The following is a 23,988-nucleotide window of genomic DNA, read 5'->3' as shown; positions in this document are numbered from 1 at the left end:
GAAAGTAGTTGAGGCCAATTCACTAAATATATTCAAAAGGGAGTTAGACGAAGTCCTTACTACTCGGGGGATCAAGGTTTATGGCGAGAAAGCAGGAAGGGGGTACTGATGTTTCATGTTCAGCCATGAACTCATTGAATGGCGGTGCAGGCTAGATGGGATGAATGGCCTGCTGCTGCACCTATTTTCTATGTTTCTACGTTTCTATGTTCTATGTTACCAAGGTGACCACTTGTCCGCAGTATACTGTGGGAGAGGGGATTAAATCTCACCGAGGGTAAAAAGCAGCCTCCCACCAGTCTCTGCATTTTATTGCCCAGTGATCACCTCCCCATTACACAGAAGGTCCTGAGATTTACCTCCAGTGTGGATGACTTGTGTAAGTGATGTTAAAAATTAAATTGTAGGTTAAAAGAGGAGTTGGGTGAGGAGTGTTTGGAGAGTAGGCGTAAAAGAGGAGTTGGGTTGAGGGTTTGAGAGAAATGCGGTGATAGAGGAGTTGGGGTGAGGGGTTGGGGAGTTGGGTTGAAAGAGTAGTTGGGGAGGGGGAGGTGGAGAGTAGGGGTGAAGAAGGTGTATGAGTGAATTGGATTTACAGCCCTTTAATTGTCTTTGTTGAGCTATGATGGGGTTTATTTTTCCTTTAAAATGTTTTGTATTGTGCGTTTCACTGAAGTTAGACGTGGGCAGTGTTAATTGGGAATAGATTTGAGTGGGATCATTCTGTGCTGAATGCGTGGCTGGTACGGCGTGTTTGCCCTCAATCCCAGCGACGAGGAGTTGTTGACACCAAATCCAGGGACCACATACATTGTGACTCCAAATCCAGGGACAAATTACATTGAGGTATCAAATCCAGGGACCCCTTACACTGAGGCAACAAATACAGGGACCAGTTACAATGACACATCAAATCCATGATGAATTACATCGTGACAGCAAATTGAGGGATTACTAATAACGTGACAACAAATCCAGTGACCAATAACACTGAGGCACCAAATCCTTGGACCACTTACACTGAGACTATAGAAGTACATCAGATATATGGGATAGAAATGGGCCATTCAGACTAACCAGTCTGTGCCGGTGTTCATGCTCTGCTTGGTAATTAGAGAGCCTCAGTATGGGGAATGGCCACACTGCTGAAAGCAGCTCTAGTTAGGGGGAAAGGTGGGTAATGAATGAAGATATGATGGTGGAATCAGACGGTGACTGGTGAGGCCTGGTGACAGATTATTCTCAGAAGCCCTTTTCAAGCAGGCTGAGGATTAAATGTAACCAGCACAACAACTGTATCCGTCTGTTATTGTCCCAAAATCCACAAATCTAATGTCACTAATTGATTTTTCTGTGAGAAATGTAGAGATGTAAAAGAAGGGAGGAAATGAGGCTTGCGCAGAAACGAAGGTTCCTTGAATTAACACATTGTGAGGCTGTTTTGTGACTCGTCTGTGAGAGGTTAAAAACATGAAATGGAAAAGGGCAATTTCAGTGACACTTATATTGGCAATAGTGCTTTCTACATTAATCACTATATCCTAAGCCGAATATCATATTGACTATCCCAATCACTAATCCCAATCCTAACACATAGCCACAAACCACACCCACTAACCACTAAACCTACATCTAAACCCAGCCCATAATCAATGCTAAGAACATAAGAAATAGGAGCAGAAGTAGGTCATCTAGCCACTTAAATCCGCTCTGCCATTCAATAATATCATGGCTGATCTGATCTTGGCCTCAATTCCACTTCCCTGCCCTCTCCACAGAACGCTTGACTTCCCTATCTTTCAAATATCAGTCTGTCTGCAACTTAAATATATTCAATGACCCAGCCTCCGTTGCTCTCTGGGGTAGAGAATTTCAAAGATTCACTACTCTCTGAGAGAAGAAATTCATCCTCATTTCCGGTTAAAATGGGTGACCCCTTATGCTCAGACTTTGCCACCTAGTTCACGATTCCCCCCACAAGAGGAAACAGAGATCAGCGGGGAAGCTAAAGACCCGATAAAGGAAGTGTTTAAACAATTATTTTGATGCAAAAATTTCTGCAACGCATTTAGTAACAAGTAATTATAATCAAATAACCCATCACAATTAGCAAAGACAATTACAAAGACCAGAACATTTCAAAGGCAATATGCAGTATGTGTGGAGATCTATTAACCGCATTCAAAAATCGTTAAACAATATAGAAAATAAGAGAGTTCCAGTCTTAAGCAAGATAGTTCTTTCAAGGAACGTCAAATGAGTGTAAAGTGAGACACGCCGGTTCAGTGTATGACATCCACAAGCCGTATGCTCAAACGAAACAAGCTTGGGATTTGATGTCGCAAAAGATGAATTGCGTGAGAAGTGAAATAATCTAGCGTAAGAAAAGGACAAAATGGAAGGGAAGGGAACATGAATTAGTCTCCCGTGCAGCGGCACGGACCCGGCCTGGATGACCATCAGCAGGTCGGGGCCATCAGAGGGAGCAGGGTGCGGCGGTGGCATTCCATTGTAGGATGGTAACGGCTGCAAAGTCACGTCGCTAATTGCAGTGCGGGCAGGCACAGCAGGAGGGGCGAAGGAGCGGCAATAGATTATAGAAGGACGTGACCGGGGCCCAGGAGAGGCATGAGTCTGGGGCCCCGAAGGGGCAAGGGCCTAGGGGCAGCATGGGCCAGCCCAAACTGGTATATGTGTGCGCTCAGTCCGTGCAGCACAGCTGGTCTCCAGTCGTCTGGGATAATCCTTGCCACTGGACCAAGACCGAGCTCTGACAAGCCAGTGTGGTGACTGGTGTGCAAAATCCAAACACAGGCAGGTTCCACCCTTCAAGATGTAGCTCGGGATCTGGAATACTAGGTCCTTCATTAAAACACCTGTGAACTCATTCCTTTTTGGCGTGGAAGCAAATCATCCTCGCTTCCAGGGACTGCCTGTGATGATGATGATGGTTGTGGAGAAATGAAATATTGGACACCCGGTGTTTGAAACAATACTGAGACAGAACACTAATCTCCAGCTCAGGGACAGGGTTATTGGAGCAGCAGAAACAAAGTCTCAGTGCCAGAATGAACATGGTTCAGTGCCCAATGGGAGGCCAGTAATTCCTGTCCCAGTCACTTAAGTAGTCTTGGGTATTTACCCAGCATTCGCCGCGATGGAGAATGTGCCGACCCCAGACTTCAGGGGACCAGTGCGCACGCGCGGGAACTGGCTGTATTTGGAGCATGCGCGGTGCGTGTAATGGCGGAGCGGCTGTGGTGAAATGTGCTCCGTAAAACAGCTCACTTTCAGCGGGGCGGAGGGCAGTAAAGGACCAGCGGGGAGCCGGGGAGGCTTCATAAACACCTGGTGCCTGGCGAAAGCCCGGAATAATAACCGGAATATCGGCGGCTGCAGCCTCGAGGCTATCTCCCGGTTATAGATCCCGGGTAACGGCGGTCATCTTTGTAAAGGAAGGCAAGGCCAGTCCTCCGCCATCTTGGTTCAGTGAGCAGCAGAGCGCATGCGCGGCCATCTTGGTAAAGTAAGAGCTGAGTTATTGTATTCTCACACCTCGGATTTCTCTCATTGTTCTGATCTCCAAAGTGTATCGTCCCAACCTGCTCAACCTGTCCTCATCAGAGAACCCCCTCCTCGCCCGAATCAACCTCTGAACAGCCTCCAGTGTAAGTATATCCTTCCTTAAACACAGTGTTCCAGGTGTGGTCTCACCAACATCCTGTACACTTGGAGCAGGACTTCTCTGCTTTTTATTCTATCCCCCTGACAATAAAGGCCAACATTACATTTACCTTCCTGACTACTTCCTGAACCTGCATACTGACTTTTTGTGTTTTATGCACAAACACCCTCAGGTCTCTCTGTCCTGTAGCACTTTGCAATTTTTCTCCATTTAAATTATAATTTGCTTTTCTATTATTTCTGCCAACGTGGATAACCTCACATTTTCCCATATTATACTCCATCTGATAAATTTTTGCCCACTCATTTACCCTGTCTATATCCCTTTGCAGATTTTTTGTGTCCTCAATTTGCTTTCCCACCCATCTTTGTATCATCAGCAAACTTGGCTATTTTACACTCGGTACCTTCTTCCAATTCATTAATATAGATTGTAAATAGTTGAGGACCCAGCACCAATACCTGCGGCACCCCACTGGTTACCATTTGCCAACCGGAAAAAGACCCATTCATCCCGACTCTCTGTTTACTGTTAGTTAACTAAACCTCTATCTATGCTAATATACTGCCCCCAACCCAGTGAGATTTTATCTTGTGCAGTAACCTCTTGTGTGGCACTTTATCAAATGCCTTCTGGAAATCCAAATACACCACATCCACTGGTTCCGCCTTATCCATCCTACTCATTATATCCCCAAAGAACTCCAGCAAATTTGTCAAACATGATTTCCCTTTCATAAAGCCATACTGACTCTGCTTGATTGAATCATGCTTTTCCAAATGTTCCGCTACTGCTTCCTTAATAATGGTCTCCAGCACTTTCCCAATGACAGATGTTAGACTAACTAGTCTATAGTTTCCTGCTTTTTGTCTGCCTCCTTTGTTTCGAGAGAGGCGTTACATTTGCAATTTTCCAATCTGTTGGGACTGCCCCAGAATCCAGGGAATTTTGGTAGATTACAACTCATGTGTCCACTATCTCTGCAGCCACTTCTCTTAACACCCTACGATGTAAACCATCAGGGCAAGGTGACTTGTCTGCCTTTAGTCCACTATTTTACTGAGTACTATTTCATTATAAATAGTTATTGAATTAAGTTCTTCCCTCATTACAGCCCCTTGATTATCCACTTCGGTATTACTCTCAGTGACCGAGTGTTTTACTCTAATTAAACTGATCTCAGACTGTTTCTGTCAGATATTAACTCCTGCACGGTCCCAGCAAACACTCCCACTACCTCGTCCCTCCGATGTTGCTGCAGCATTGCTTTGTGAAGACGGGCTCATGGAGAGAAACACCCTGCACGGAATGATCCCAAATTGATCATCTCCAAGGGACAAGGCTTGCAGCTTTAATCATTCTCTGTCCTTTCCCCCCAGGCCCAGTTCCTTTGCTCAGATTCTGATAAAAGTAAATTGGGAAAAGTGCACTTTGATTTTTACAGATTGAATTATTGCAGAGAGCTGCGCATGTGCGGTTCAGCCCCATCCCTGGTGTCGATTTCCAGTAAGCAGAAGAGTGCAGGCGCCCTCCCCTCCCTCAGCCCTGCCTGTGATCGCCATTCACTCAGTGAGCGGAAGAAGATGGTTTAAAACAGCCAGGAATGGAGACACCGCGGCCCCGGGGTAAGGCAGCGAGCAGCTGCCTCCTTGCAGCAACACAGCTCATTGGGAGCGTGTACGCAGATGAGCTCAGAGATCGGCATTGAGTCCGGGGGGAGTTCAGGGGGAGTCGGGGGCTATGTGTCAGAGGCAGAATGGACCAAGAATCAGTGTCAGTGCGTAGTGTGAGTGGGGGAAGTGAGAGGCCATTCTTGGACTGTGTGTGGATAGCGTGTGTCCAGGGTAAGGGAGAGAGAATGGGCAGAATCTGCTGTTTACAATCTGCTGCTTTCTCTCTCCAAACCAGGAGTGAATGTTCCTGGTTTAGTTCCCTCGGGGGCTGTGTGTAAGAGGCAGAGTGGATCAGAAACTAGTTGTGGAACATGGTGTGAGTGGGGGAAGGGAGAAGCCATTCTTGGGCTGTGTGTGGACAGTGTAAGGTAACAGAGAAAGTAAACCACCTCGCTCTTTCCAATCATTGCTGCTTTCTTTCCCCAAATCAGTAGTGAATGTTCCTGATTCAGTTCCAATCTCACCGTGTCTGTTGTTCTTGGACAGTAAGCAGTGGAAACACAGTCTGTCAGTGAGGATGTGGGGAGTTTTGCAAAGTGCATCTATTGCAGGCACCAGAAGAGGAGTGTGGGAGAAGATATTTTAAAGACCAGTTATATTGTTTCGGTGAGCTGAGTTCTCCAGAACCTTGTTGCTGGTGGTCGAGAGATACATTGTCGCTCCCTCATATTCTCCCCCGCATCCATCTCTTAGAACTAATAATGTTCTCGTATTATTATTCTCAGAGCAAAATTCTTCAGCCAGAACAAATGTGAGCTTTCCTCCACCTGGAACACAAGGAACAGTGCAGGCAGCTCCTTCTCACACACAGTAAGTAGATTATCACTCAGAGTGCAGAGACACAGAACTGACCTCAATCCTATTGTCACAGACAGCAGAAGCTGTCAGTCCCACAGCGATCCGAAGTGGCAGAGTTGCATTGTGAATCTTACAGCCACATGGAGCAGTAGAATCAGATGCTATTTCACCTTTGAAACAGATCACACTGACGGTACATTAAACACCCACACTCACTTGCCAGAAACTGGCAGGTAGAGAATAAAACACAATCATCTATCAGAAGAAATGTCCAATAGAAAGTATAAACCACACTCGCATATCAGAAGCTGATGGGTACAGAGCAAAAGCCATATTCATGTTTTAGAATCTGATGGATTCAGTATTTAAACCCCCCGAACATACCAGAAGATGACAGGTGCAGAATAAAACCCATATTCCTGTACCACAGACTGACAGATACAGTATACAACACACACCCACATATATGAAAGTGACAGTAACAGAATAAAATCCCCACTTATATACCAGAGAGTGACAGGTAAAGTGTAAATCCCATGGGCACATATCGAAAAACTGAAAGGCAGTAAGTAAAATTGTTACTTGCATCGCAGAAACTGATCGGGACAGGGTAAAACCCACACACACATATCAGAAAAAATGACATGGAGAACGCAAAATCTTCACTCACATATCAGAGAAATACAGGTTAAAAAGTGAAATTGATTCTCACGTTCACATACCAGAGACTGGCAAATGCAGAGTAAATTCCACACTCACATAGCAGGAACTGACAGGTACAGTCTAAAACACACAATCAAGTATCAGGAACAAATAGGTACAATCTAACATAGCAGAAACTGAGAAGCACAGATTAAACCTCAACACATGCCAAAACCTGACAGTTACAGAAAAATACACACACTTGCATATCAGAGTCTGAGTGATAACGTATAAAACCCAAACTCACATATCAGAGGCTGACATATTACAATCCATATTCCCATAACATAAATTGATATACAGTGACATGCCCAGACTCACAAACCAGTAATTGACAGGTACAGGGTAAAGAGCTCTCTTTCATTCCAGAAACTGACACGTACAAAGGAAAGCCCACTCGCAATTCAGCAGAAACTGGCAGGTATAGAGTAAGGCCCACAATCACATATCAGAACTTGACAGATACAGAATGAAACCTAGACTCCCACAACAGAAATGGAGAGATACAGAGAAAGGCCCACACTCATAGTAGAGACAGATAGATGCAGAGTGAAACTCAGACTCATTTACCAGAGACCGACCGAGTCAGCATAAACACTCACCTCGAGAACACAAATTGAACAGTTAAAAAGTAAAACGAATACTCTATCAGGAATTGGTGGTACACTGTAAAACAATACTAACATACTGGAGAATGACGGGTATGGAGTAGAGCTCACATTCACATAAGAGATGGACAGATACAGCGCAAAATACACATCACACACCAAGAATGGAAAGAAACAGAGAAAATAGGTGCAGGAGCTGGCCATTTGGCCCTTTGACCTGCCCCGCCATTCAATATAATCATGGCTGATCATGCAACTTCAGTACCCCATTCCCGCTTTCTCTCCCTATCCCTTGATCCCCTTAGCCGCAAGGGCCACATCTAACTCCCGCTTGAATATATCCAACGAACTGCGCTCCACAACTTTCTGTGGTAGAGAATTGCACAGGTTTACCACTCTCTGGGTGGAAACGTTTCTCCTCATTTCAGTCCGACATGGCTTACCCCTTATCGTTAGACTGTGACCCCTGGTTCTGGACTTCCCCCAACATCGGGAACATTCTTCCTGCCTCTAACCTGTCCAGTCCTGTCATAATTTTATATGTTTCTATGAGATCCCCCCTCATTCTTCTAAATTCCAGTGAGTGTAAGCCTTGCCGATCCAGTCTTTCTTCATATGTCAGTCCTGCCATCCCGGAAATTAGTCTGGTGAACCTTCACTGCACTCCCTCAATAGCAAGCACATCCTTGCTCAGATCAAGAGACCAAAACTGCACACCATACTCAAGGTGTGGTGTCACCAAGGCCCTCTACAACTGCAGTAACACCTCCCTGCTCCGACACTCAAATCCTCTCGCTATGAAGTCCAGCATGCCAGTTGCTTTCTTTACTGCCTGCTGTTCCTGCATGCCTACCTTCAGTGACTGATGTACCATGACACCCAGGTCTCTTTGAACCTCCCCTTTTACTAATCTGTCACCATTCAGGTAATAATCTGCCTTCCTGTTTTTGCCACCAAAGTGGATAACCTCTCATTTATCCACATTATACTGCATCTGCCATGCAATTGCCCATTCACCTAACCTGTCCAAGTCAACCTGCAGCCTCTTCGCATCCTCCTCACAGCTCACACTGCCAACTTGGAGATATTACTTTCAATTCCATCGTCTAAATCATTAATATATATTGTAAATAGCTGGGATCCCAGCACTGAACCTTGTGGCACCCCACTTGTCACTGCCTGCCATTCTGAAAAGGATCCGTTTATTCCCACTCTTTGCTTCCTGTCTGCCAACCAGTTCTGCCTCCATGTCAGTACATTACCCCCAATACCATGTGCTTTAATTTTGCACACTAATCTCTAGTGTGGGACCTTGTCAAAAGCCTTTTGAAATTCCAAATACACCACATCCACTGGTTCTCCCTTATCCACTCTACTAGTTACATCCTCAAAAACCTCTAGAAGATTTGTCAAGCATGATTTCTCTTTCATAAATCCATGCTGACTTGACCTGTCACTGCTTTCCAAATGCTATGCTATTACATCTTTAATAATTGATTCCAGCATTTTCCCCACCACCGATGTCAGGCTAACCGGTCTATAATTCCCTGTTTTCTCTCTCCCTCCTTTTTTAAAAAGTGGGTTTACATTAGCTACCCTTCAATCCATAGGTACTGATCCAGAATCTATAGAATGTTGGAAAATGACCACCAATGCATCTACTATTTCTAGGGCCACTTCTATAACTACTCTGGGACGCAGACTATCAGGCCCTGGGGATTAATCGGCCTTCCGTCCCATCAGTTTCCCTACAACCATTTCCTGACTAATAAGGATTTCCCTCAGTTCATCTTTCCCGTTAGACCCTCGGTCCCCTAGTATTTTCGGCAGGTTATTCGTGTCTTCCTTAGTGAAGACAGAACCAAAGCATTTGTTCAATTGGTCTGCCATTTCCTTGTTCCCCATTATAAATTCACCTGATTCTGACTGCAAGGGGCCGACATTAGATTTCACTAATCATTTTCTCTTCACATATCTATAGAAGCTTTTGCAGTCAGTTTTTTATGTTCCCTGCAAGCTTACTCTCATATTCTATTTTCCCCCTCCTTATTACACCCTTAGTCCTCCTCTGCTGAATTCTAAATTGCTCCCAGTCCTCAGGTTTGCTGCTTTTTCAGGCCAATTTATGTGCCACTGTCCCTAATTTCCTTGGTTAGCCACGGTTGAGCCACCTTTCATGTTTTATTTTTACGCCAGACAGGGATGTATAATAGTTTTAATTCATCCATGTGATCTTTAAATGTCTGCCATTGCCTATCCACCATCAACCCTTTAAGTATTATTCGCCTGTTTATCCCAGCCAAATCACGTCTCATACCATCGAAGTTTCCTTCAAGTTCAGGACCCTAGTCTCTGAGTTAACTGTGTCGCTCTCCAGCTTAATGAAGAATTCTACCATATTATGGTCACTCTTCCCCAAGGAGCCATGCAAGACCAGATTGCTAATTAATCCTCTCTCGTTACATAAAACCCAGTCTAGGATGGCCTGCTCTCCCGTAGGTTCCTCAACATATTGGTCGAGAAAACCATCCCTTTTCCACTCTAGGAAATCTTCCACCACAGTATTGCTACAAGTTTGGTTAGCCCAATCAATATGTAGGTTAAGGTCACCCATGATAACTGCTGTACCCTTATTGCACGTGTCCTTAATTTCCTGTTTGATGCAATCCCCAACCTCCCTACTACTGTTTGGTGGTCTGTACACAACCCCAACTAACGTTTTCTGCCCTTTGATGTTTCGCAGCTCTACCCATATAGATTCCACATCTTCCCAGCTAATGTCCTTCCTTTCTATTGCATTAACCTCCTCTTTAACCATTAACACTACCCCACATCCTTTTCCTTTCTGGCTATTCTTCCTGAATATTGAATACCCCTGGATGTTATGTTCCCAGCTTTGGTTACTCTGGAGCCATGTCTCTGTAATCCCAATTACATCATATCCGTTAACAGCTATCTGCGCAGTTAATTAGTCCACCTTATTACAATGCTCCTCGCTTTGTGACTCTGAGCCTTCAGGCTTGTTTTTTTAACACTCTTTTTCCTTTTAGAATTATGTTGTAATGTGGCCCTTTTTGATACAGAATGAAACCCACAGGCAATTACCACAAATTGACAGGTACAGGATAAAATCCACCTCTCGTATCAGAAACTAACATACAGAGTAAAACCCTCATCCACATACCAGAAATGGACAGATAGAGTCAAATCCACAGTCCCGTACCAGACACCCACTATATAAGAAAATAAGAACATAAGAAATAGGAGCAGGAGTAGGCCATACGGCCCTTCGAGAGTGCTCCGCCATTTAATACAATCATGGCTGATCCGATCAGGGACTCAGCTTCACTTCCCTGCCCGTTCTCCATAACCCCTTATTCCCTTATCGGTTAAGACACTGTCTATCTCTGTCTTAAATATATTCAATGTCCCAGCTTACACAGCTCTCTGAGGCAGCGAATTTCACAGGTTTTCAACCCACTGAGAGAAGAAATTCATCCTCCTCTCAGTTTTAAATGGGGGGTGCCCTTATTCTAAGATTATGCCCCCGAGTTCTAGTCTTCCCTATCAGTGAAAACATCCTCTCTGCGACTACCTTGTCAAGCCCCCTCATAAACTTATACGTTTCGATAAATCACCTTTCATTCATTCTTCTGAATTCAATGAGTAGAGCCCCAACCTCCTCAACCTTTTCTCATAAGTCAACCCCTCATCTCTGGAATCAACCCAGTGAACCTTCTCTCAACTTCCTCCAAAGCAAGTATATCCTTTCATAAATATGGAAACCAAAACTGCACGCAGTATTCCAGGTGTGGCCTCACCAATAACTTGTATAACTGTAGCAAGCCCTCCCTGCTTTTATACTCCAGCCCCTTTGCAATAAAGGCCAAGATACCATTGGCCTTCCTGATCACTTGCTGTACCTGCATACTAACCTTTTGTGTTTCATGCACAAGTACCCCCAGGTCCGTCTGTACTGCAGCACTTTGCAATCTTTCTCCATTCAAATAATAACTTGATCTTTGATTTTTTTTCTGCCATCATGCATCACTTCACACGTTCCAACATTATACTCCATCTGCCAAATTATTGCCCACTTACTTAGTCTGTGTCCTTTTGCAGATTTTTTGTATCCTCCTCACAGATTGCTTTTCCTCCCATCTTTGTATCATCAGCAGAATTGGCTACGTTACATAGAAACAAAGAAAATAGGTGCAGGAGTAGGCCATTCGGCCCTTCTAGCCTGCACCGCCATTCAATGAGTTCATGGATGAACATGCAACTTAAGTACCCCATTCCTGCTTTCTCGCCATACCCCTTGATCCCCCGAGTAGTAAGGACTTCATCTAACTCCGTTTTGAATATATTTAGTGAATTGGCCTCAACTACTTTCTGTGGTAGAGAATTGCACAGGTTCACCACTCTCTGGGTGAAGAAGTTTCTCCTCATCTCGTTCCTAAATGGCTTACCCCTTATCCTCAGACTGTGACCCCTAGTTCTGGACTTCCCCAACATTGGGAACATTCTTCCTGCATCTAACCTGTCTAAACCCATCAGAATTTTAAACATTTCTATGAGGTCCCCTCTCATTCTTCTGAACTCCAGTGAATACAAGCCCCGTTGATCCAGTCTTTCTTGATAGGTCAGTCCCACCATCCCGGGAATCAGTCTGGTGAACCTTCGCTGCACTCCCTCAATAGCAAGAATGTCCTTCCTCAAGGTAAGAGACCAAAACTGTACACAATACTCCAAGTGTGGCCTCACCAAGGCCCTGTACAACTGTAGCAACACCTCCCTGCCCTTGTACGCAAATCCCTTCGCTATGAAGGCCAACATGCCATTTGCTTTCTTAACCGCCTGCTGTACCTGCATGCCAACCTTCAATGACTGTTGTACCATGACACCCAGGTCTCGTTGCACCTCCCCTTTTCCTAATCTGTCACCATTCAGATAATAGTCTGTCTCTCTGTTTTTACCACCAAAGTGGATAACCTCACATTTATCCACATTATACTTCATCTGCCACGCATTTGCCCACTCACCTAACCTATCCCAGTCACTCTGCAGCCTGATAGCATCCTCCTCGTAGCTCACACTGCCACCCAACTTAGTGTCATCCCCAAATTGGGAGATACTACATTTAATCCCCTCGTCTAAATCATTAATGTACAATGTAAACAGCTGGGGCCCCAGCACAGAACATTGCGGTACCCCACTAGTCACTGCCTGCCATTCTGAAAAGTACCCATTTACTCCTACTCTTTGTTTCCTATCTGACAACCAGTTCTCAATCCATGTCAGCACACTACCCCCAATCCCATGTGCTTTAACTTTGCACATTAATCTCTTGTGTGGGACCTTGTCGAAAGCCTTCTGAAAGTCCAAATATACCACATCAACTGGTTCTCCCTTGTCCACTCTACTGGAAACATCCTCAAAAATTCCAGAAGATTTGTCAAGCATGATTTCCCTTTCACAAATCCATGCTGACTTGGACCTATCATGTCACCTCTTTCCAAATGCGCTGCTATGACATCCTTAAAAATTGATTCCATCATTTTACCCACTACCGATGTCAGGCTGACCGGTCTATAATTCCCTGTTTTCTCCCTCTTTTTTTAAAAAGTGGGGTAACATTGGCTACCCTCCACTCCATAGGAACTGATCCAGAGTCAATGGAATGTTGGAAAATGACTGTCAATGCATCCGCTATTTCCAAGGCCACCTCCTTAAGTACTCTGGGATGCAGTCCATCAGGCCCTGGGGATTTAGCGGCCTTCAATCCCATCAATTTCTCCAACACAATTTCCCGACTAATAAGGCTTTCCCTCAGTTCCTCCTTCTTACTCGACCCTCTGACCCCTTTTATATCCGGAAGGTTGTTTGTGTCCTCCTTCATGAATACCGAACCAAAGTACTTGTTCAATTGGTCCGCCATTTCTTTGTTCCCCGTTATGACTTCCCCTGATTCTGACTGCAGGGGACCTACGTTTGACTTTACTAAACTTTTTCTCTTTACATATCTATAGAAACTTTTACAATCCGTCTTAATGTTCCCTGCAAGCTTCTTCTCGTACTTCATTTTCCCTGCCCTAATCAAACCTTTGTCCTCCTCTGCTGAGTTCTAAATTTCTCCCAGTCGCCAGGTTCACTGCTATTTCTGGCCAATTTGTATGCCACTTCCTTGGCTTTAATACTATCCCTGATTTCCCTTGATAGCCACGGTTGAGCCACCTTCCCTTTTTTATTTTTACGCCAGACAGGAATGTACAATTATTGTAGTTCATCCATGCGGTCTCTAAATGTCTGCCATTGCCCATCCACAGTCAATCACTTAAATATCATTCACTAATCTATCCTTGTCAATTCACGCCTCATACCTTCAAAGTTGCCCTTCTTTCAGTTCTGGAGCATGATCTCTGAATTAACTGTTTCATTCTCCATCCTAATGCAGAATTCCACCATATTATTGTCACTCTTCCCCAAGGGGCCTCGCACAACGAGATTGCTAATTAATCCTCTCTCATTACACAACACCCTGTCTAAGATGGCCTCCCCCCGAGTTGGTTCCTCGACATATTGGTCTAAAAAAATCATCCCTTATGCACTCCAGGAAATCCTCCTCCACCGTATTGCTTCCAGTTTGGTTAGCCCAATCTATGTGCATATGAAAGTCACCCATTATAACTGCTGCACCTTTATTGCATGCACCCTTAACTTCCTGTTTGATGTCCTCCCCAACATCACTACTACTGTTTGGAGGTCTGCACACAACACCCAGGAACGTTTTTTGCCCTTTGGTGTTCTGCAGCTCTACCCATATAGATTCCACATCATCCAAGCTAATGTCCGTCCTAACGATTGCATTAATCTCCTCCTTAACCAGCAATGCTACCCCACCTCCTTTTCCTTTTATTCTATCCTTCCTGAATGTTGCATACCCATGGATGTTGAGTTTCCAGCCCTGATCATCCTGGAGCCACGTCTCTGTAATCCCAATCACATCATATCTGTTAACATCTATTTGCACAGTTAATTCATCCAGCTTATTGCGGATACTCCTTGCATTAAGACACAAAGCATTCAGACTTGTTTTTTTAACACACTTTTCCTTTTAGAATTTTGCTGTACAGTGGCCCCTCGGTCCCTTCTTCCAAGTCGTTAATATAGATTGTAAATAGTTGGGGTCCCAGCACTGATCCCTGCGGCACCCCACTCATTACTGATTGCCAACCCGAGAATGAACCATTTACCCAGACTCTCTGTTGTCTGTTAGTTAGCCAATCCTCTATCCATGCTAATATATTACCCCCAGCCCAGTGAACTTTTATCTTGTGCAGTAACCTTTTATGTGGCATATTGTCAAATGCCTTCTGGAAGTCCAAATACACCACACCCACTTTATCCACCCTGGCCCATGATGTGAAGTGGAACATAATTCATTGAAAGCACCTCTGACAGTGTTGAGGAGAAACTGACCGACCAAATGTGAAAAATGAATTCCTGAATGTTTGGTATTGTACAAGACAAAAATAGAAAGAATGCATTTCTTCCAAATGTCCAGGCCTGGTCTGAATGATGGATTAGTGATTTTGAGATGAGATAAAATTATTACTTTCGCATACTGTTTAAAAATAAACTGATATTTGAGGACAAAAATATTTCATTTCAGAATTTTTTTCAACATGGTACAAGCAGCGAAGGAGTTTGATGACGTATGCCATTGCGTAATAGAGAACTGATTTAGTTGGCTACTATTGCATATTTTCTTCTAATTTTTTAAAGTTTTGATTTGCTGTGTATTTCCACCTGTTTTGAATAACATCGAAAATGAAAATAATCATTGCATTTAGGAGAAGGGGTAGGCCATTTAGGACTGAGATGAGGAGAAATTTCTTCACTCGAGAGTTGTTAACCTGTGGAATTCCCTGCCGCAGAGAGTTGTTGATGCCAGTTCACTGGATATATTCAAGAGGGAGTTAGATATGGCTCTTACGGTTAAGGGGATCAAGAGGTATGGAGAGAAAGCAGGAAAGGGGTACTGAAGGAATGATCAGCCATGGTATTGAATGGTGGTGCAGGCTCGAAGGGCCGAATGGCCTAACCTGCAACTATTTTTCTATGTTTCTATGTTCGTTACATGCTCAAAGAATTCTAGCAAATTTGTCAAACTTAACTTCCACTTCATAAATCCATGCTGACTCTGCCTGACCGAATTATGTTTTTCCAAATGTCGTGCTAATGCTTCTTTAAGAATGAACTCTTCAACATTTTCCCAACCACAGATGTTAGGCTAAACTGGTCTACAGTTTCCTGCTTTTAGTCTGCCTCCTTTTTAACCGAGTGCGGTTCTCAGCACCCGGGCAGCACCGAGTGTGGCTCTCAGTCCCCGGGCAACACCGAGTGCGGTTCTCAGTCCCCGGGCAGCACCGAGTGTGGCTCTCAGTCCCCGGGCAACACCGAGTGTGGCTCTCAGTCCCCGGGCAGCACCGAGTGTGGCACTCGGGCCCCGGGCAGCACCGAGCGTGTCTCTCAGTCCCCGGGCAACACCGAGTGTGGCTCTCGGGCCCCGGGCAGCACCAAGTGTGGCTCTCAATCCCCGGGCAACACCGAGTGTGGCTCTCAGTCCCCGGGCAACACCGAGTGTGGCTCTCAGTCCCCGGGCAACACCGAGTGTGGCTCTCAGTCCCCGGGCAACACCGATGGTGGCTCTCAGTCCCCGGGCAACACCGATGGTGGCTCTTGGTCCCCGGGCAACACCGAGTGTGGCTCTCAGTCCCCGGGCAACACCGAGTGTGGCTCTCCGTCCCCGGGCAACGCCGAATGTGGCTCTCAGTCCCCGGGCAACACCGAGTGTGGCTCTCAGTCCCCGGGCATCACCGAGTGTGGCTCTCAGTCCCCGGGCAACATTGAGTGTGGCTCTCTGTCCCCGGGCAACACCGAGTGTGGCTCTCTGTCCCCGGGCAACACCGAGTGTGGCTCTCAGTCCCCGGGCAACACCGAGCGCGGCTCTCAGTCCCCGGGCAACACCGAGTGTGGCACTCGGGCCCCGGGCAACACCGAGTGTGGCTCTCAGTCCCCGGGCAACACCGAGTGTGGCACTCGGGCCCCGGGCAACACCGAGTGTGGCACTCGGGCCCCGGGCAACACCGAGTGCGGCTCTCAGTCCCCGGGAAACACCGAGTGTGGCACTCGGGCCCCGGGCAACACCGAGTGCGGCTCTCAGTCCCCGGGCAACACCGAGTGTGGCTCTCAGTCCCCGGGCAACACCGAGTGTGGCTCTCCGTCCCCGGGCAACACCGAGTGTGGCTCTCAGTCCCCGGGCAACACCGAGCGCGGCTCTCAGTCCCCGGGCAGCACCGAGTGCGGCTCTCAGTCCCCGGACAACACCGAGTGTGGCACTCGGGCCCCGGGCAACACCGAGTGTGGCACTCGGGCCCCGGGCAACACCGAGTGTGGCACTCGGGCCCCGGGCAACACCGAGTGTGGCACTCGGGCCCCGGGCAACACCGAGTGTGGCACTCGGGCCCCGGGCAACACCGAGTGTGGCACTCGGGCCCCGGGCAACACCGAGTGTGGCACTCGGGCCCCGGGCAACACCGAGTGTGGCACTCGGGCCCCGGGCAACACCGAGTGTGGCACTCGGGCCCCGGGCAACACCGAGTGCGGCTCTCGGGCCCCGGGAAGCACCGAGTGTGGCACTCGTGCCCCGGGCAACACCGAGTGCGGCTCTCGGGCCCCGGGCAACACCGAGTGTGGCTCTCGGGCCCCGGGCAACACCGAGTGTGGCTCTCAGTCCCCGGGCAACACCTAGTGTGGCACTCGGGCCCCGGGAAACACCGAGTGTGGCTCTCAGTCCCCGGGCAACACCGAGTTGGGCTCTCAGTCCCCGGGCAACACCGAGTGTGGCTCTCAGTCCCGGGGCAACACCGAGTGTGGCACTCGGGCCCCGGGCAACACCGAGTGCGGCTCTCGGTCCCCGGGCAACACCGAGTGCGGCTCTCGGTCCCCGGGCAACACCGAGTGCGGCACTCGGTCCCCGGGCAACACCGAGTGCGGCTCTCGGTCCCCGGGCAACACCGAGTGTGGCACTCGGGCCCCGGGCAACACCGAGTGTGGCTCTTAGGCCCCGGGCAACACCGAGTGTGGCTCTCGGGCCCCGGGCAACACCGAGTGTGGCTCTCGGGCCCCGGGCAACACCGAGTGTGGCTCTCAGTCCCCGGGCAACATCGAGCGCGGCTCTCGGGCCCCGAGTCAGAGCCACCGGGCCCAGCCCCTCCTCCACACCAGGAAAACAACAACTTACATTTATACAGCAGGCCCAGCAATTCCCAGCCGCTCTGTATCAGGTGGGCACTGGATGTGGAAGTCACTCACTGGTCTCCTGTGTGCGTCTGTTTGTTACATCAGTTTGAGCTGGATGGAGAGGGGGAGAAGCTGCTGGGTTTCACCCCCAGTACTTCTGGGCCCAGTGGGGCCAACAATTTCCCATGTGGGCCTGTCGAGGGAGGTGGGTTCCCTTCCCTGAAGGACAGCAGTGACCCAGATGTGTTTTTACTACAATCCGGCAGCTTTCATGGTCACTTTTTTCTCGTGCCGGCCCCACACAGACTAATTCAGCTCAATTTCACAACCTGCCTTTGTGTTTTTGTGGGTTCTCTCTCACACTCACTTTTCCTGTTTGAAATTCACTTTGCAGGGTGTTAAAAGGGGAGGATTTGTAGACTGGAAGCTCAAACCAAACATCACCTCAAGATCTGACAGAGTCACTCGGTACATCGGGACTGGAATATCATCAGCTTTTGACCATGGAAGCAGAAGGACCCGTTCACAGTGGGGAGAAATGGTACACGTGCTCTGTATGTGGGAAGGGATTCATTCGATCATCCGACCTGCTGAGACACCAGCGAGTTCACAGTGGGGAGAGACCATTCACCTGCTCTGAGTGTGACAAGGGATTCTCTCTGTCAGGCAACCTGCTGAGACATCAGCGAGTTCACAAGTGACTGCAGGGGTTGGATTCTGCTGTTATTCACATGCCGGACTGAATCGTGATCATTCTGACAGTTGGGGTTTATAACTCCTGTAACACTGATGTTAATAACTCCTGAAATCGACTGGAGTTTAATATTTGGGATAAAGACACATAAATTAGTTTTGCTTTCAACACATTGCTGTGGATTTTTGTCTTTCCCACCTGAGTGTTTAGCATCACCTGGCTGGAGCTGAGAAAGGACAATCTGTGGGGAGGATCTTACGGGGAGATCAGAACTTCAGCCTGGACACAGTCCTTCAGGGCCACACACAGATCTCATTCATCTCAACTCCAATGTGTATTGGCCCAACCTACTCAACCTACTCAACCATAAGTCAATCCCCTCATCTCTGGAATCAACTCTGGAATCTGCAGCAGACATGAGCAAGGACTTGAGACTTATTAAAAGACACATATTTCATTACAGACAAGGTTAGACTGGGAGAAATGTTCAGTTAGATCATAAGAAATAGTAGCAGGAGTAGGCCATTTGGCCCCTCGGGCCTGCTCCGCCATTCAATAAGATCATGGCTGATCTGATCATGGACTCAGTTCCACTTCCCTGCCCACTCCCCATCACCCTTTACTCTCTTATCGCTCAAAAATCTGTCTATCTCCGCCTTAAATATATTCAAAGATCCAGCCTCCACACCTCTCCTTGGCAGAGAATTCCACAGATTTACAACCCTCAGAGAAGAAATTCCTCGTCTCAGTTTTAATTGGGTGGCCCATTATTCTAAGACGATGTCCCCTAGTTTTAGTTCCCCGTGTAAGTGGAAATATCCTCTCTGCATCCACCTATCAAGCCCCCTCATTATCTTATATTTTGATAAAATCACCTCATTCTTCTGAACTCCAATGTGTTTCGGCCCAACTTACTCAAGCTATCTTTATAAGTCAATCCCCTCATCTCCGAAACAACCGAGTGAACCTTCTCTGAACTGCCTCCAATGCAGGTCTATCCTTCCTTAAATACAGAGACCAAAATACAGAGTCCATTACAGGCAACATGCCAATCAAACCAGCAGCACACTGGCAGCTTAACAGTGTCTCATTGGCCGACAGGCTTTTCTTAAATAGATTTGCTGAGTGGATATAAACTTAAACCAGGTTTACAGGCGTGATGCTCTATTCACATATTGAAGGTAGAAGAGATGCTGTGAGACACATGCTAAGTCCAGTAGCTGAAAGTGATTAACAGACTGGGTTTTGTGTTTACTGATCCCAGGCGTGTTACCAATACCAGCAAAATCGAAGCCCATGGAATAACGGGGACAGTGGCAGCATGGATATGAAAGTGGCTAAGTGACACACACAGAGTAGTGGTGAACGGTTGTTTTTCAGACTGGAGGAAGTGGTGTTCCCCAGGGGTCGGTATTGGGGCCACTGCTTTTTTTGATCTATAATAATGACCTAGACTTGAGTGTACAGGGCACAATTTCCAAATCTACAGCTCACACAAAACTTGGAAGTAAAGTGAAAAGTGAGGAGGTAGTGATAGACTTCAGAAAGACATAGACAGGCTGGTGGAACTTAACGTAGAAAAGTTTAAAAGTGATACATTTTGGGAGGAAGAAAGAGGAGAGTAAATATAAACTAAAGGGGAGCGTGAACAGAGAGACCCAGGTGTATATGTGCACCAATCACTGAAGGTGGCAGCACAGGTTGAGAAAGTGGTTACAAAGACTGACAGGATCCTAGGCTTCATGAATAGAGGTATCGAGTACAGAAGTGTGGATATTATGTTGAACCCACGTAAAACTCTGGTTCGGCCTCAACTGGAGTATTGTGTCCAATTCTGGTTCATCATCATCATCATAGGCAGTCCCTCGGATCGAGGAAGACATGCTTCCACTCTAAAAATGAGTCCTTAGGTGGCTGAACAGTCCAATACGAAGCCACAGTCCCTGTCACAGGTGGGACAGATAGTCGTTGAGCGAAGGGTTGGGTGAGACAAGTTTGCCGCACACTCTTTCTGATGCATGCTCTCGACGATGAGACTCGAGGTGATCAACGCCCTCCCGGATGCACTTTTTACACTTAGGGTGGTCGATGGGGATGTTGTACTTTATCAGGGAGGCTTTGAGGGTGTCCCTGTAACGTTTCCTCTGCCCACCTTTGGCTCGTTTGCTGTGAAGAAGATCTGAGTAGCGTGCTTGCTTTGGGAATCTCGTGTCTGGCATGCGAACAATGTGGCCTGTGCAGCGGAGATGATCAAATGTGGTCCGTGCATCAATGCTGGGGATGTTGGCCTGGCCGACAACGCCAACGTTGGTGTGTCTGTCCTCCCAGGCAATTTGTAGGATCTTGCGGAGACCTCTCCAGCAATTTGAGGTGTCTACTGTACATAGTCCATGTCTCTGAGGGTGGGTATTACTGCAGCCCTGTAGACCATGAGCTTAGTGGTAGATTTGAGGGCGTGGTCTTCAAACACTCTTTTCCTCAAGCGGCTGAAGGCTGCACTGGATGCGGTGTTGAATCTTGTCGTCAATGTCTGGTCTTGTTGATAAGAGGATCCCGAGGTATGGGAAATGGTCCACATTGTCCAGGGCCGCGCCGTAGATTTTGATGACTGCGGAGGGTGGGTGGATGGAGTGCTGTGCGGCGAGGACAGGCTGGTGGAGGACCTCGGGCTGACAGATGTTTAGTGTAAGGCCCATGCTTTGGAACGCCTCAGTAAATACGTTGACTATGACTTGAAGTTCAGCCTCTGTATGTTCACAGACGCAGGTATTGTCCGCATACGGTAGCTCAACGACAGAGATTGGAGTGGTCTTGGACCTGGCCTGGAGACGACGAAGGTTGAATAGGTTGCCACTGTTTCTGTAGTTTAGTTCCACTCCAGCGGGGAGCTTGTTGACTGAGCTGGAGCAATTCTGGCTTCTGCATTTTAGTAAGTATACAAAGGCCTTTTGAGAGCGTGCAGAAAAGTTTTACAAGAATGATTCCAGGGATGAGGGACTTCAGTTACGTGGATAGTCTGGAGAAGTTGGGGTTGTTCTCAGAACAGAGAAGATTGAAAGAGATTTGACAGAGGTGTTCAAAATCATGAGGGGTCTGGACAGAGTAGCTAGCGTGGATTAGTAGAAGCTCTTGCAGTTAGCCGGCATGGCCTCCTTCCATGTTGTAACCAGTCTCTGATTTTAAGATGATGAAAAGTGTGTTGCCCAAAATGTTCCATCTCCCGGGCACTGGGACCCAGTTGGGAACAGAGACCCTGAAGTCCCGCCCACTCTCTGTTCCTAAACCAAGATGGCCACGCATGCGCCCTGATCCCGCCCTGTGCAAGATGGCGGCCAGTGACCCCGCTCACCCTGGCCTGTCAGCACGGGGCCTGTGGGCTCTAATTTGGGGCCTGAGATTTATTCTGTATCTAAGCCGTGCTGTACCTGCCCTGGTAGTGTTCGATGGGACAGTGTAGAGGAAGCATTTTAATACATACGAAAAATGACGGACAGGTAAAGACCATCTGGTCCATCAAGCCTGTCCCACAAAATTGCAATATATCACAGCGTATACACTCCACTCCACCCGAGTCCATGTGATCTCCTGGGAGAGGCAAAAATACAGATTTAAAAAAAAACCTAGGACAGTTTGTTTTACCCAGATCACTGTCTGAACTCACTGGGCCCCCGGATTACAAACGTTCTGTTCTCACTGGGCCTCTGGGTTCCATAATGTCTGATCTCACTGGTCCACGGTTTACACACTGGACGCAGTGAGATCAGGCATTGTGTAACCCAGAGGCCCATTGAGAACAGGCTGAGAGCACCTGGGCAGGACCGGAACCAATGTCCCAGTGGGAGTGTTTGCTAGTGCTGTTGTGGAGGAGTTAAACTAATATGGCAGGGGGATGGGAACCAATGCAGGGAGACAGAGGGAAACAAAAAGGAGGCAAAAGCAAAAGACAGAAAGGAGATGAGGAAAAGTGGAGGGCAGAGAAACCCAAGGCAAAGAACAAAAAGGGCCACTGTACAGCAAAATTCTAAAAGGACAAAGGGTGTTAAAAAAACAAGCCTGAAGGCTTTGTGTCTTAATGCAAGGAGTATCCGCAATAAGCTGGATGAATTAACTGTGCAAATAGATGTGAACAAATATGATGTGATTGGGATTACGGAGACGTGGCTCCAGGATGATCAGGGCTGGGAACTCAATATTCAGGGGTATTCAACATTCAGGAAGGATAGAATAAAAGGAAAATGAGGTGGGGTAGCATTGCTGGTTAAAGAGATTAATGCAATAGTTAGGAAAGACATTAGCTTGGATGATGTGGAATCTATATGGGTAGAGCTGCAGAACACCAAAGGGCAAAAAACGTTAGGAGGAGTTGTGTACAGACCACCAAACAGTAATAGGGATGTTGGGGAGGGCATCAAACAGGAAATTAGGGGTGCATGCAATAAAGGTGCAGCAGTTATAATGGGTGACTTTAATATGCACATAGATTGGGCTAGCCAAACTGGAAGCAATACGGTGGAGGAGTATTTCCTCGAGTGCATAAGGGATGGTTTTCTAGACCAATATGTTGAGGAACCAACTTGGGGGGAGGCCATCTTAGACTGGGTGTTGTGTAATGAGAGAGGATTAATTAGCAATCTCATTGTGCGAGGCCCCTTGGGGAAGAGTGACCATAATATGGTGGAATTCTGCATTAGGATGGAGAATGAAACAGTAAATTCAGAGACCATGGTCCAGAACTTAAAGAAGGGTAACTTTGAAGGTATGAGGCGCGAATTGGCTAGGATAGATTGGCGAATGATACTTCAGGGGTTGACTGTGGATGGGCAATGGCAGACATTTAGAGACCGCATGGATGAATTACAACAATTGTACATTCATGTCTGGCGTAAAAATAAAAAAGGGAAGGTGGCTCAACCGTGGCTATCGAGGGAAATCAGGGATAGTATTAAAGCCAAGGAAGTGGCATACAAATTGGCCAGAAATAGCAGCGAACCTGGGGACTGGGAGAAGTTTAGAACTCAGCAGAGGAGGACAAAGGGTTTGATTAGAGCAGGGAAAATGGAGTACAAGAAGAAGCTTGCAGGGAACATTAAGGCGGATTGCAAAGGTTTCTATAGGTATGTAAAGAGAAAAAGGTTAGTAAAGACAAACGTAGCTCCCCTGCAGTCAGAATCAGGGGAAGTCATAACGGGGAACAAAGAAATGGCAGACCAATTGAACAAGTACTTTGGTTCGGTATTTACTAAGGAGGATACAAACAACCTTCCGGATATAAAAGTGGTCAGAGGGTCTAGTAAGGAGGGGGAACTGAGGGAAATATTTATTAGTCGGGAAATTGTGTTGCGGAAATTGATGGGATTGAAGGCCGATAAATCCCCAGGGCCTGATGGACTGCATCCCAGAGTACTTAAGGAGGTGGCCTTGGAAATAGTGCATGCATTGACAGTCATTTTCCAACATTCCATTGATTCTGGATCAGTTCCTATGGAGTGGAGGGTAGCCAATGTAACCCCACTTTTTAAAAAA

At 47.0% G+C, this 23,988-nt stretch overlaps 1 long non-coding RNA gene across 1 annotated transcript; it reads left to right on the top strand.

Annotated features, from left to right (window-relative positions):
• Positions 1-6,102: 6,102 nt before the first annotated feature.
• Positions 6,103-18,633, top strand: LOC139257035 (uncharacterized). Its single transcript, XR_011592217.1, has 2 exons — positions 6,103-6,168; positions 18,166-18,633. It is a non-coding gene; the product is annotated as an uncharacterized lncRNA (long non-coding RNA).
• The last annotated feature ends 5,355 nt before the right edge of the window (positions 18,634-23,988 follow it).

The sequence above is a fragment of the Pristiophorus japonicus genome, unplaced genomic scaffold (assembly GCF_044704955.1).
Source record: "Pristiophorus japonicus isolate sPriJap1 unplaced genomic scaffold, sPriJap1.hap1 HAP1_SCAFFOLD_80, whole genome shotgun sequence".
Lineage (NCBI taxonomy): Eukaryota > Metazoa > Chordata > Chondrichthyes > Pristiophoridae > Pristiophorus > Pristiophorus japonicus.
This window is presented reverse-complemented; position numbering and strand designations above follow the sequence as displayed.